The 10,609-nt window shown below is 37.6% G+C and overlaps 1 non-coding gene across 1 annotated transcript; it reads left to right on the top strand.

Moving 5' to 3' along the window:
• Positions 1-1,211: 1,211 nt before the first annotated feature.
• LOC112534508 lies at positions 1,212-1,318 on the top strand. The gene has a single exon (XR_003078798.1). It is a non-coding gene; the product is annotated as a small nucleolar RNA R71 (small nucleolar RNA).
• Positions 1,319-10,609: the final 9,291 nt, after the last annotated feature.

Raw genomic sequence — 10,609 nt, 5'->3', positions numbered from 1 at the left:
GCTAAAGCATCATTAACAGATAAGTTACCTATAACATAAGGAATAGTAAAACTCCCTAGATCATGTCACTTTTTTGGTAACTTATTTCGGAAATTGCCGAACATACCTCGTTTAGTGTCATGCATGCCAAGTCCTCAAAAATTCCTTTTGTTGCTAAGAATCTCTTTTAAGAACTTTGCATACCTAAGCATCTGCAAAATAAATTCAACAACAGGTAAGTTTATATGCAGTTATTTAAAAATATCCAAAAATTTACCAAACTGCTGCTCAACTTGTGCTTACTTTAATCTAGCAGGGTATAAAACTTTGGGCTGGTATTCCCTCAGTGGAATCTTCTTTGCCTCTTCCTTCTCTAGTTCCTTTACCTTGGTAGCTTCAACTTCCCTACTTGAATCTACTTGTGCATCAGCATCATTGTTAGAAACAGAAGAAGAACCATGAACATACTTGATCGCAACATGATTGCGTTCACATGCTCCCTCGGGTTGGACTCTGTAGTGCTAGGCAGAGTCCCTGGCTGCCTCTCAGCCAACATCCTAGAAATCTGGCCTATTTGAGTCTCCAAATTCTGAATGGAGGCATGCTGATTCCTAAGTGCACACTGTTCATCTGCTGAAACCTATTGTTAGTAGAGGACACAAACTTCATCACCAACTCCTCGATATTGCTGATGGACCAGCCTACTGCTGGGTATATTGCTGATGCAATCTCTGAAATCCTAGTAGACCCTGGGTGTTGTTATTCCGCCACCCGAAGTTAGGATGGTTTCTCCATCCTAGGTTGTATGTGTTGTTGTAAGGGTCGTTCTGCTGCTTGGGCGCATTCCCCATATAATTAACTTATTCATGGTTAGCAGAATAAGCAAACATACCTCCCGCATTACAGTTTGCACTATATTGTGGGCCACCACGGAACTCGCAGCTAATCTATGCTGCATGAACCGACATCTAGAGCTGGTCTATTCTCTTGACCAAGAGCTCCACCTGAGCTGCCAAGGCTACTATAGAATCTAACTGGTTGACCACTCCCTGCTTAACTGGCCGACTCCTAGAGGATTGCTACTGGTAGTTATTCCTGGCCATTTCTCTATCAGATTTTGTGCTTACTATGGTGTCTTATTGTTCAGGGCCCCACTTGCTGCAGCATTTACCATTTGCCTAGTAGCAAGATTCAAACCGCTATAGAAAGTCTGAACCTGCATCCATACTGATAGTCCGTGGTGCGGGCAACATCGGAGCAAGTCCTTTTACCTCTCCCAGGTATCATACATGCTCTCGTCACCGAACTGCACAAAAGAAGATATGTCATTTCTCAATCTAGTAGTTTTAGCAGGAGGAAAGTACTTATATAAAAACTTCTCAGCCAAAGATCTCCATGTTGTAATAGTGTTGGCTAGAAGTGACTACAACCATTTTTTCGCTCAGTCCCTCAAAGAAAATGGAAACAGTCTCAATCGAATGGCATCATCAATCGTTCCATTTATCTTGAGGTATCACAGATCTCCAAGAAATTGGCTATATGAGCGTTTGGGTCCTCGCTCGGCAGTCCCCCAAATTGTACATTATTATGGACCATTTGTATCATGTTCGGCTTTATCTCGAAGTTATTGGCTGCCATAGGTGGTCGCAATATACTCGCCTGTGTTCCCTCAAGAGGAGGTCTAGCAAACTCGTACATTGTCCTATTTTCATTCGCAACCTAGTTGTTGTCTCCCATCCCTACTGGTCTATTCATAAGGGCTTCAATCTCTATCCGCGCCTCCTCTTCTTCTTGAATACACTTCCTCAAAAGACGAAAGGATCGCTTTGGTTCAGCAAGAGGGTCTACAGTGGTAGGATTAGAGCTCCTAGTCATAAACTACTTGAAATTAAAAGGTAGCAACTAAAGAACAAAGAAATGAATAGAAGAATAAAGAATCAAAAGACAGAAAAAAATCGCTAGAGTAACACAAACACAAATTCACATAAATGTTCCCTGGCAATGGCGCCAAAAACTTGATGAAATGATTAGCTAAATATCAAACAATCCGCAAAGGTTTAGTGAAATAATCAAGGAAAGAAAGCAAACCCAAGGGGACCTAAGTTAGTTGGATTTTAGTGAAGATAGAAATTAGATTGATTACCAATTGTGATTACTCGTGAGCGGATTCTAAATTGAATTCGAGTTCCCTCTCGAGAACACCGAATTCCTAAACCTAAGAACCTAAACAATAGAATATCTTCCTAACGATTGATTTTAGGTTAGCCTTAAGATTAATCCACTGCTATTAAGAGTTGTTAATTCTTAATCCGACTAGTTAATTACCCTTATCTCTAAGTGATCATTAACCAGTTCTTGTTATTCAAATTTCCAACTACTAAATGAATTTCTCAATTATAAAAAGCAATTTGAACAACGCAATTCACAATGTCTCATAAATAATGCGATATCTTATTAATACTGAAAGTAAGAAGAATACAAGCATTGATAATCAAAGTCTCATAAACATTAAATGCAATCCAATAAACAAAGGAACCCCAATGGGTTCAACAGCTCTAGCTACTCATACTAAGGAATAACACAAAACAAAGAACATATGGTGAAAAGAAAATTGGAAACATGTACACCCATCTTCTTCAAATCAGATGAACAGTCCTAAATCCCCAAATCTGAATAATGAACCTCAGCTAACATGCGTTCTAAATTAGCCAAACAATGAGAAAAGGAATTACCAAAATAGAGAAGTCATCCATAAATACCTTCATCGACTCCTCAATCATATCATTAAAAATGGCCATCATACACCACTGAAACCTAGCCGGCACATTGCATAGACCAAATGGCATCCGTCTATAAGCAAAAGTCCCATAGAGGCAGGTGAAAGTTGTCTTCTCTTAGTGTTCAGGTGCAATTGGAATATGAAAATAACCTGAAAAGCCAACAAGAAAATAGTAAAACATATGTCCAGCCAATCTCCCTAACATTTGATCAATGAAAGGAAGAGGGAAGTGATCCTTCCAAGTTGCATCATTAAGCCTCTAGTAATCTATGCAAACTCAGAAGCCTTTTACCGTCTATGTGGGTATCAGCTCATCCTTTTCATTGCAAACTACTATCATGACTCCTTTCTTTGGCACAACCTACACAAGGCTCACCCAAGAACTACCAGAAATAGGATAATCAAACCTGCATCAAGGAGCTTAATTACCTCCTTTTTCACCACTTCCTTCATGTTCGGGTTAAGCTGCTTCTGTGGCTGAACTACTCGTCTATAGCTATCCTCCATCAAAATCTTGTGAGAACAAAAACTAGGGTTGATCCCGGGAATGTCAGCAATCTTGAAGGCAAAGGCCTTCTTATATCTCTTGAGGGAATCTGCTGCAACAATCACATGCAACTTTGGATGATTTCGCCAACTGGGGTTATACGTATTGTTGTACGGGTTGTTTTGCTATCTAGGTGCATTACCCATATAGTCTACCTATTCAAGGTCAGCAGAAACAATAAAAGATGAAGAATTGGAAGGTGAAGCAAACATACCTCCCGCATTACAGTTTACATCGTAGTACGGGCCACTGCAAACTCGCAGCTTATCTGGGCTACATGAACCAGCATCTGAAGCTGGTCTAATTTCTTGGTCAAAAGTTCCACTTGAGCTGCCAAGCCTGCTGTGAGTCTAGTTGGTTGACCACTCCCTGCTTGACTGGCTGACTCCTAGAGGATTGTGATAGGCTTTTTGTGTAGCTACAATCTAAGGCAGTGAACCTATCGATGCAGACTAGCACTAACGGTGAGTATCAAGGTCGTATTCTCGGGTAAGGGTGATCCTAGAACTACTATAGCGTCTTATGATATCTAACCCTAACAAAATAAATGAAGTTGCTATTCTATGATTAAATGTAAGCAAGTGATTAACTAAGTGTCAGACAGACTGAAAGGATTTTGTGAAGCAACCAAAGGAAAAAGCAAACCCAAGGGGACCTAAGCTAGTTGAATTTTAGTGAAGATAGAGATTATATTGATTACCAATTGCGATAACCCATGGTTGAATTCTTAACTGAATTCAGTTTCCCTCTCTAGATAATCAAATTCCTAAACCTAAGAACCTAAAGTTGGAATCACTTAGAGATTATCTCTAAGTGATCATTAACTAGTTCTTGCTATTCGAATTTCCAATTACTAAATGAACTTCTCAATTACACAAAGGAATCTAAACACCACAACTCACAACGTCTCATGAATAATGTGATTTCTCATTAATAATGAAAGCAAGAAGAAACAAGCATTGATAATCAAAGTCTCATAAACATTACAAACAATCCAACAACATAGGGACCCCAATGGGTTTAACAAATTTAGTTACTCATACTAATAAGAAACACAAAGTAAAGAACAAATTCAGAAAAGTAAATTGAAAGCATGTACACCCTTCTTCTTCAAGTTGGATGAAAAACCCTAAATTCCCAATTCTGAATGATGAACCCTAAATTGCCTCTTGATAGCCTCCGAATCTACTCTTAATCTTCAATTGGATGTTAAAACCAATGTAATCCTTCATTTAATAGATGAAAGTCTTGTAAAATTGAATATTGAAGTCTGGAAAAAGATGGCTTATGCATGTATGTGTAAAATCAAGTCAGAAAATCGAACCTGATAAGCATCATGTTATACATATTTATATGCCCAATTGTTTACATTTTTGTGCATAGTTACCTCGGGTTTACTTTTTCCTTCGAGAGTTTTCCTAAATCCTTTCAAATTATTTGACATTTAATTAATTGTTTGTTCATATTTAATAATAGCATAACACTTTATTGATTTGTTTAGGTTAGATAACATAAGACGCTACAGTAGGTCTAGGATCACCCTTTCCTGAGAATATGACCTTGATACTCACCATTTGTGCTAGTCTACATCGATAGGTTCACTGCCTTAGATTTTAGCTACACAATAAGCATATCAGAACCCTTACTCAATAATGCCTATATAAATCTCTCAGCACGGCCGTGGTGAAGCCCGTGCTGGACCTCCGCGTCCCGCAACTTAAGGCTTCTTCCTAGTCGTGCCCTCGCCGGTGCTGAGCTACCATGGGCCGTGGTGGCCTTGAAAACCGTGCCAAAATGGCACTCTTGAGGGTCAAGCATTGATGGTTGAGCACGGCCAGAGTCCAGGCCGTGCTCAACCTTGGAAGGCTAGTCTTGCTCAATTTTTGATGGATTTTGATCCGTAATTGCACGTATTTCCCTCGATTACTAATAATGTCCATTGATAGTCACCTGAAACATGAAAGGAACCAAAACACAGGTGATTCTAGCATAAAATAAGATAACTATGCACAAAAATATAAATAATCGGGCATATAAACATGCATAAAATGATGCACATCAAATCACCCCACACTTAAGCTTTTGCTTGTCCTCAAGCAATCAATAACTCAATACATATACAAGCAACAATCACCCTTAAAATCCATGCTAAAGTTCACAACTTAACCTTATTCAACATATAAAGAATGAAACTCAAGTAACTAACAAATTATACAGCTTCAAAGAAAAACTATAATAATACCATCTCGAAGTACAACTTATATGACAATTCAGCATTAAAGACTAGGAACCATTGACTCACAGGAATCTCTCAAATCACTCACAGTCTTTATAGGTAAATAAGAAAATTCCCTCAACGCAGCTACACACAACCTGTTTACCATAAGCGTGCTCATCAATCTCTTCACTACTACGAATAAATGAATACAAAAAACAAAGGGTCTTTACAAGGGTTGAAATGTGGCTAAGGTAAAGGTAAAAATATTTGGATAAAATGTAAAGTATAGTGAAAAATCATGCAATTATTTAAAATGAATGCTTCAGGAGCTGAATGCCAAAACAACAAAAATATTCACCAAGCCTTATTTGAAGTAAAGGATGCTCACAACAATTAAATTCAAAAGAGCTAAGAAATAAGTTAAAATTTTTTTTAAACTATATATATATATATACTAACCCAATCTAGATTCAATGCTTCTTCCGTCTATGAATGGAATATAGATGGAATGTCAGAATACAACATTCTTGGTCTCCTACAACAGATGACCATGGCAGCCAATGTTTACAAAACCCAAAGTGGTACCTCTGATAGAGCCATTGTTGAACTCCTTATAGCTGGATTTTCTGGCTAGCTTAAAGGATGGTGGGATTACCATCTCAAACAAGCACAACAGCTCCAAATTCTAGGTGCTATCCAAACCACAATAGAAGGGACCCCCATCTTAGATGAGCTAGGAAATCCTATTGAGGATGCCATGTCAACCTTAATCCTGACGATTTCCCTCCACTTTATAGGAGACCCTTCTCTTCTAAAAGATAAGAATGCTGAGCTTCTTAGCAATCTAACCTGTAAAAAGCATAGCAATTTCCAAGCTTATAAAGATACCTTCCTGACCAGAGTCATGCTTAGAGAAGATTCAAACCAACCTTTCTGGAAAAAAAATTCTTAGCTGGTTTACCTCAGATACTAGGTGAAAGAGTTAGGAATACCATAAGAGAAGCCCATAATGGCTAGATCCCTTATGATTTCTACACTTATGGTGAACTAGTGAGCCTTACCCAGAAAGAAGGATTGAAGATTTGCCATGACCTTAAACTCCAAAGACAACTCAAATGGGAAATGAAGAAGATTAGGCAAGAACTAGGTAGTTTTTGTAACCAGTTTGAGTATAATACCATAGAGCCTTCCCCTACCTGCAAAGAAAAATGCAAAGAAGATTTTTCCAAATCTTTTAAGAAAAAATGATTTTTCAAAAATAGGAGAACTCCTAAAAACAAGGAGAATTTCTATAAAAAGCCATCCTCTTTTAAATTTCCAAAACAAAATTCCAAAAAAGATTTTAGCAAAATTACTTGCTATAAGTGTGGCAAAAAGGGTCATAATTCAAAGTATTGTAAGTTTTCTAAAAAACTCCATGAGCTCCAAATAGAAGATGAAATTTTGAGCAAAATTTCAGCTCTTCTTGTTGATTCCTCTGAATCAGAATTTTCGAATAGTGAGGAAGAGTTTCAAATTGATGAAATCAAAACCTCATCCGATTATTCTGAATTAGATTCTGAAGATATTTCAAAGAATATTAATATGCTCACTAGGCAACAAGAAGCTCTTCTTGAAGTCGTCAAGCATATTAATGACCCCCAAATCCAAAAACAAGTTTTGAAAGAAATCTTAATAGGAATAATATCCTAACCCAATATAGATTCAATGCCTCTTCTGTCTATGAATGGAATATAGATGGAATGTCAGAATACAACATTCTTGGTCTCCTATAACAGATGACCATGGCAGCCAATGCTTACAAAACCCAAAGTGGTACCTCTGATAGAGCCATTGCTGAACTCCTTATAGCTGGATTTTCTGGCCAGCTTAAAGGATGGTGGGATCACCATCTCACATAAGCACAACAGCTCCAAATTCTAGGTGTTATTCAAACCACAATAGAAGGGACCCCCATCTTAGATGATCTAGGAAATCCTATTGAGAATGCTATGTCAACCTTAATCCTGACGATTTCCCTCCACTTCATAGGAGACCCTTCTCTTCTAAAAGATAAGAATGCTGAGCTTCTTAGCAATCTAACCTATAAAAAGCTTAGCAATTTCCAAGCTTATAAAGATACCTTCCTGACCAGAGTCATGCTTAGAGAAGATTCAAACCAACCTTTCTGGAAAGAAAAATTCTTAGTTGGTTTACCTAAGATACTAGGTGAAAGAGTTAGGAATACCATAAGAGAAGCCTATAATGGCCAGATCCTTATGATTTCTTGCCTCATTTGAGGATCCTGCACACCAGAAACTTGTTAGTCTAAGTCGTATTGTCATATTGGTATCAGAGCCTATTGGGTTCCGGGAAAGAAACATCATTTGCATAAAAAAGAATTTAAAATCATTTTAATCTGCATCATATCACTGATAAACAAACTTGTTCTTTTATGCACAGTAGTAAGTCTCATTTGGTGTAAGGGCAGTAAAACTGGTGGCATGGTTCATGTTTGTTTACCATAAAGACCCTGCATATTCCACATGCACCATACAAAGAATTCTTCACCCTTCAGATTGGGGAATGGATTTACACTCATCAAGATCTTTTCCAACTTCCCTCCAAAGAACCTACCCATCAAGCCTAAACACTTCTTTCAACTATTGGGATTACTAACAAGCTTGGTTTAATACCTTTCTTCTTCAAAACGAAGGACAAAGCCATTCCTGGGTTTTCTACTTCGATACAAGCTCAATCCAAACTTCAAAGATCCTATATTGGTTTAAACAATGGTGGAATTTTTATGGTAATGTTCTTGAGACCATAATTCTAGAAGTTCTACCTCTGTTTAACCTATTCAAAGCCCACTATAAACCAAACAAAATAGAAAGATGTTATCCCCCTTTGCTTTTATTTTGTTCAAACTTTTTTCTCCCCTGGGTATGTGTATGGTATTTCCATTTCAATCAAGCAGCAGATGGAGAAATCATCCTTGCCCGAAGATTCAAAGTCAAATGGTAGGATAAATTTAACCACCAAGAAAAATTATCTCTAAAGTTAGTACAAAATTTTCTTTCAAAGAATAGCTTATTGCCACCTCTAAAAGAACAGACCACTTTTCGGGCACAGAAGTCCTTCATTATTCCAAAACTAGCGGCGACTCAAACAGAAGAAGATTTCTTACAATTGATCAAACAGTTGTCAGAAATCGCCTCTTCCAAAGGAAAGTCGAAAGCCTCATTTTCCTCTTCTAGCACTAGCTCAGCAGCAATAGACCTAGATGGTGACTCGAATGAAGATGTTTGTTTTGGGATATTCAAGCCCATCAAATGACAGCTCTGTAAAGCCCGTGGGTTGAAATCCAGAAATGGCAGCCCAAAATATTGATGTAATTCTTCAGAATCAGAATCACTATTCTGTTTGAGAATCAAGCTTTGGAGGAAAACATAATCATTTTGTTGTTTTTCTTACAAATCTTTGAGCTCTGTTTTGATGGCTTTGATTTCTTTCTGAAGTTCTTGGATGGTAGGAAGAGGGTTTTTTAGCTTTTTCCCTTTATCCAAGATCATAGTAAGATCATAAGTGTTCTTACTAGAAGAGGGGACAAGGGTTTCAGTTTTTAAGATTTCTTTCAAAACTTGTTTTTAGATTTAGGGGTCATTAATATGCTTGACGGCTTCAAGAAGAGCTTCTTGTTGCCTAGTGAGCATATTAGTATTCTTTGAAATATCTTCAGAATCTGATTCAGAATAATCTGATGAGGTTTTGATTTCATCAATTTGAAACTCTTTCTCACTATTCGAAGATTCTGATTCAGAGGAATCAACAAGAAGAGCTGAAATTTTGCTCAAAATTTCATCTTCTATTTGGAGCTCATGGAGTTTTTTAGAAAACTTACAATACTTTGAAGTATGACCCTTTTTGCCATACTTATAGCAAGTAATTTTGCTAAAATCTTTTTTGGAATTTTGTTTTGGAAATTTAAAATAGGATGGCTTTTTATAGAAATTCTCCTTGTTTTAAAAATCATTTTTTTCTTAAAAGATTTGGAAAAATCTTCTTTGCATTTTCCTTTGCAGGTAGGGGAAGGCTCTATGGGATTATACTCAAACTGGTTATAAAAACTACCTAGTTCTTGCCTAATCTTCTTCATTTCCCATTTGAGTTGTCTTTGGAGTTTAAGGTCATGGCAAATCTTCAATCCTTCTTTCTAGGTAAGGCTCACTAGTTCACCATAAGTGTAGAAATCATAAGGGATCTGGCCATTATGGGCTTCTCTTATGGTATTCCTAACTCTTTCACCTAGTATCTTAGGTAAATCAGATAAGAATTTTTCTTTCCAGAAAGGTTGGTTTGAATCTTCTCTAAGCATGACTCTGGTCAGGAAGGTATCTTTATAAGCTTGGAAATTGCTAAGCTTTTTACAGGTTAGATTGCTAAGAAGCTCAGCATTCTTATCTTTTAGAAGAGAAAGGTCTCCTATGAAGTGGAGGGAAATCGTCAGGATTAAGGTTGACACAACATCCTCAATAGGATTTCCTAGCTCATCTAAGATGGGGGTCCCTTCTATTGTGGTTTGGATAGCACCTAGAATTTAGAGCTGTTGTGCTTGTGTGAGATGGTAATCCCACCATCCTTTAAGCTGGCTAGAAAATCCAGCTATAAGGAGTTCAGCAATGGCTCTATCAGAGGTACCACTTTGGGTTTTGTAAGCATTGGCTGCCATGGTCATCTATTGTAGGAGACCAAGAATGTTGTATTCTGACAATCCATCTATATTCCATTCATAGACGGAAGAGGCATTGAATCTAGATTGGGTTAGGATATTATTCCTATTTTCTAATCCTAGATCTGGGGCAGTATTCCTAGAGGTATGTCAGGTCAATCTAGGGGCTTGCCATCCCAATCTCTTGATGTTGGAGGGTTTTTCAATGACACTTTCAAGCTCTGAATCATTGGATTCATCGCATTGGGCTTTATCTATAGCACTGATATTCCTACTACTTTGCGGAGTATCTGGTACTAGGTTTATGGAAGACTCAGAAGTGGCTAATTTGCTAAGATGTTCCCTAATTGCTCTAGCAAACTCAGTTTGCTTTTGAAA

The sequence above is a fragment of the Ricinus communis genome, chromosome 5 (genome assembly GCF_019578655.1).
Source record: "Ricinus communis isolate WT05 ecotype wild-type chromosome 5, ASM1957865v1, whole genome shotgun sequence".
NCBI lineage: Eukaryota > Viridiplantae > Streptophyta > Magnoliopsida > Malpighiales > Euphorbiaceae > Ricinus > Ricinus communis.
Note: the sequence above shows the minus strand (reverse complement) of the source record. Positions and strands in the feature narration are given on the sequence as shown.